Below are 4,442 nucleotides of genomic sequence, written 5' to 3' on the forward strand. Positions count from 1 at the left end.
GTCCGATGCCATTAAATGGTTTAAAAGGGATGATAATGAAATTAGAAAACACGGGTGAGCTTGGTGAGGCACCTGGAAGAGGGAGGCGCCCTATCCCGGTGGAACTCACTAACGAGGTTGCTGTTGCCGTAACTGACCACGCAGCACGTGCCCCGGGTAGTGCTAGTGCTCGTGCAGTGTCAGGGGAGCTGTCCATACTATGCTCAACGGTACCGAACGTTTTGCAGTCTATATCACACTGGTATCCGTACAAGACGAGACGGTGCAGCAGCTGAAACCTCATTATCTGGAGCTCTTCGGTTTCTGGGGCAACGGCCTTGCCGCAGTGGATACACCGGTTCCCGTGAGATCACCGAAGTTAAGCGCTGTTGGGCGTGACCGGCACTTGGATGGTTGACCATCTAGCCGCCATGCGCTGTTGCCATTTTTCGGGGTGCATTCAGCCTCGTGATGCGAATTGAGGAGTTACTCGACTGATTAGTAGCGGCTTCGGTCAAGAATACCATCATAACGACCGCGAGAGCGGTGTACTGACCCCACACCCCTTCTATCCGCATCCTCCTCTGAGGATGACACGGCGGTCAGATGGTCAAGGTAGGCCACTCGTGGCCTGAAGACGGAGTGCTTCGGTTTCTGGCATGGACAGAAGTTGATGACATGTGGCCGGGCAATATTCTTTGGAGTGACGAGGCACATTTCACACTACATGGTGCAGCGAATACTAGAACTGTCGGATTTCGAGTACTGTTAAGCCACGTGTTGTGCATACATAGTCACTGCACTCGCTGTATGTGACTGCGGCATGGATTCACACGAACCTTTGTTCTCGGTCCGATATTCTTCGATATTCTTCGAAGAGAGTGCACGCAGAGGTGTACCGTGACGTCTGGACGTTATCCGGCATGTTATTCCCGCTTTGGAAGAGCGCAGCTATGTGGAAACTCTTTTCATGGAAATGGAGCAACCCTTCATCTAGCTCGCCCAGCGAACGATCTGCCTAATGCAACCTTCCACGAACGTTTTATTTCCAGAGGTTTTCTAGGTGCACTGCCTGATCACGTGATCTGAATCCACGTGGCTTTTGGCTCTGGCGATATCTAAACCAGGGACACGCCGGTCTCTGCCGGATCCGAAGGCCAGTATACAAGAACACGTCGCTGATTCCACTGGAGTTGCTGCGAATGACTGTTGTTCACGTCGTTTTATGGACGCAGCGTCTCTTGGACGTCTCCAGTGCTCATATTGAACAAACTGTGTAAGTGCTGGTTAGTAATAAAATCAACATTATGCCTTTCTCACTTGTTTAACGTTTTCTGCCCACATCCTGCTCCTAATCCATGACATAGGAAACATTTCTGTACGTCTTTCTTGCATTCACAGCGCCAGATTTGCACCTGATGGCTAAAACCGAAACTAATTTTTCCCAGAGTAAATCGCTTCCGCCTTTGCGCATTAGCGTATCTACCACGTTTCGCTGCCATACGATACTTACAGTCCGCACTGGACTTCTGTGAGTAGCTAGTGTTAATGTGAAGGTGCTTGTACATACTAATTATCACAACAAAACACACACACTCACACTCACACACACACACACACACACACACACACACACACACACACACACGCATACACGAACAGATCACAGATACTTCAATAATTACACTCAAAAGTTTGGCAATAACATTCGATCTTTGGCAAAAACATTTCATAGTCGGCAATAGAAACAAAATCATTGCATTGAAACAAGCGTTCAGTTCATAGCGCTGTGGAATGTGAGGAAAAAGCCGCAATTTGGCATTCATAAGAAGAAGAAGAAAAACACCAAAAATGCAACCGGAGCGTAATATGTAAGAAATTGTTCACGCAACCTGTAAGTACAGTTCAAAACATTACTACTTAATAGGAAATACCAACTACCAGAACTGTTTATAACCTATAGGTACAGTGACAAAAATGTAAATTAAATAGCAAATATGTACATATTCCAAGCCACTGATGATGCCTTGCAGAAAATAAAGGCGAAACGCGTATGGCACTACAATTGTTTTATTCAGTTGCTGTCAGAGGGTCCATAAGTAAAAATTATCAATATACCGTGCTTGTACATAGTTTACAGATCCAACCAGTCACTAGAACTATAAGGACTATAGAGCACCTTGTGTTTCGTAATGTGTCTTATTGTCTGAGTGGAACAGTGGGAAGTGTGTACGTGCAAACAGACGACCAAAGAGCACAGACATATGGCAGCTAACTTAGGACTTGTACTCTGGACTAGTGTTTCATAAAATCCGAGCGTAGGAATGGCTCCAGACTTTAGCCACTCAAGAATTCGGTAGGCCGAAATTTTCCAGGAAGGGAGGAATGTAGCGGTGCAGGCTAAAGCCGAGATTCGGTAACGAAATCTGAACGCCTTGACGTCCAGCACGCAACACATCCCAGCAGCTGCCGCGTGGGGTAGCCGCGCGGACAATGGGCGCCTTGTCACGATCCATGCGGCTCCCCCCGTCGGAGGTTTGAGTCCTCCCTCGGGCATGGGTGTGTGTGTTGTCCATAGCGTAAGTTAGCTTAACTTAGTTTAAGGGGCTCCGGAAAGGCTCAAAATCATGAAAAGTTCAATTTTTACTTTTTTTGCGTTTTCTGAATCTGCAGACTATTACCTTTTAATAGATATATAATTTATTCAATTCCGAAGTCTACAACTATTTTTAAATTTTTTTGAAATGTGTTCTACATGGGCGTGACCCACTGTGGCGCTGTTAAACTGCTGTCAAATGGTGTTATTATTAACGTCCGTGTTCATCAGGTACATTTTAGTGATGTGAGATAAAGTATGTGTTGTGGCTAACCTGTGATGGTTCAGTATATATCGCTGGTGTGATTGTCGATTGTTTAATGTTTATTTACTCTGTCGTTATCTCGAAAATATTCTTAATTAATTCTGTTTCTTGAGTCTCTGTTTTGTTGAAGTATAATAATGAGTAGAAGTAAAGTTATTAGAAATCCTCTGAAGGCTTTTAAGAAAAGGAGAAATGTTGGTAAGCCAAAGGTATGTGTTATTACTGTAAACAATAAAGACGATAACCAAGTGAGTGAACCTAACCTCTCAAGTACACCTGCCCATAGCAGTCAAAGTGGGAAAGAAAATACTTCACAGAAGAAGCTTGGTTCAATGAGTGAAAACTATGAATCTTTTATGGGCGAATCGGATGTGAATGAAATGTTTGATATGTCGGTTCTCAAAGGAATTTTTTCAAACTGTGTAAGATGTATTCATTGTAGTGAAGTTGGTCTGGAACTCTCCATAATAAAGCACGTAGGACTTGCTAGTGAAATACAACTGAAATGTGATAAGTGTTCATACATGACCACCTTTTGGAACAGTGTTGCAGTAACTGCAACTGAAGAAAACGGTAGCAAAATCTACGAACACAACGGGCGATGCTTGCTTTAGACAAGGAACGCCTTCGGGCTGCAGACAGGGCTGTAAAGAGTCTAGAAATACAAGCAAGAGTAAACAGGAGGAGGAACAAGAAGAAGCTGGAGGAGGAGTTTGCAGAGGATGAAGATAATCCATCCTATGGACCTGGAATGCACTAAAAAGTTAATCCAATCTTTGTCGCTCGATTCCCAAAACTTTTATTTTCTCATACTAATTACATGTTTTCTAAGGATCTTCCAAACATATTTGTTTCAAACTTTCAGTAAATGTTACACAGTACCTTCTGCATAATTTAACACAGCTTTTTTCCAAAAAACTGTATATTTTTGAATATATAAATAAAAAATTGCAAAAAAATGTTGTGAATTTTCATTACAATTGAAAAAAAAATCATCTTTAATAACTGAACTAAAATTTTGTAAAATCCCTGTGTCAAGTTGTAGCCCATACTCCAATAAATAATCTGTAAAAAGTTAAACTTCCTACCTCAAATACTTCGTGAGGAAAGATGTAATTTATAAGCGTTATTTTAACATTGCAAGTATAGGGCGTTCCGGAGCCCCTTAAGTAATGTGTAGGTTTACGGACCGATGACCTCGGCAGTTTAGTCCCATAAGACCTTAACCACGAATTTCCGAATTTCCAGCAGCTCCGCAGTCGCCATCCAGACGCCGAGGCATAAGCAGCATTTCAAAACATTTCGAGAGCACTGCAACAAAACCTGCCTTGTTATCAAAACAGGCCGTTCGGGCAGGCTGGGCACGTCGGCACAGCTGGGCTGTGAATCAGTTTTCGCTGTGTGTTGTTTTCTGCCAAGGTCCGTCCGTCACGTCGTCGGGACCTCCTGTTGGAGTCCAGTTGCGGCCTGGAGGGCCAGGGGTCAAGCTAATGTCCTCTCACTGCCGCCGCCTCGAGTCCCCGGTCGCCGACCTCCATCGCCGTCCGCCTCCTACGGAAAAAGTATCTAACCCTCTCCCACCCAGAATCAACAAATTGTTTG

The 4,442-nt window shown here is 44.1% G+C and overlaps 1 pseudogene; it reads left to right on the forward strand.

The window, feature by feature from the left end:
• The first annotated feature begins 307 nt into the window (after window positions 1-307).
• Window positions 308-424, forward strand: LOC126425417 (5S ribosomal RNA; annotated as a pseudogene).
• Window positions 425-4,442: the final 4,018 nt, after the last annotated feature.

Source organism: Schistocerca serialis, chromosome 1 (genome assembly GCF_023864345.2).
Source record: "Schistocerca serialis cubense isolate TAMUIC-IGC-003099 chromosome 1, iqSchSeri2.2, whole genome shotgun sequence".
NCBI lineage: Eukaryota > Metazoa > Arthropoda > Insecta > Orthoptera > Acrididae > Schistocerca > Schistocerca serialis.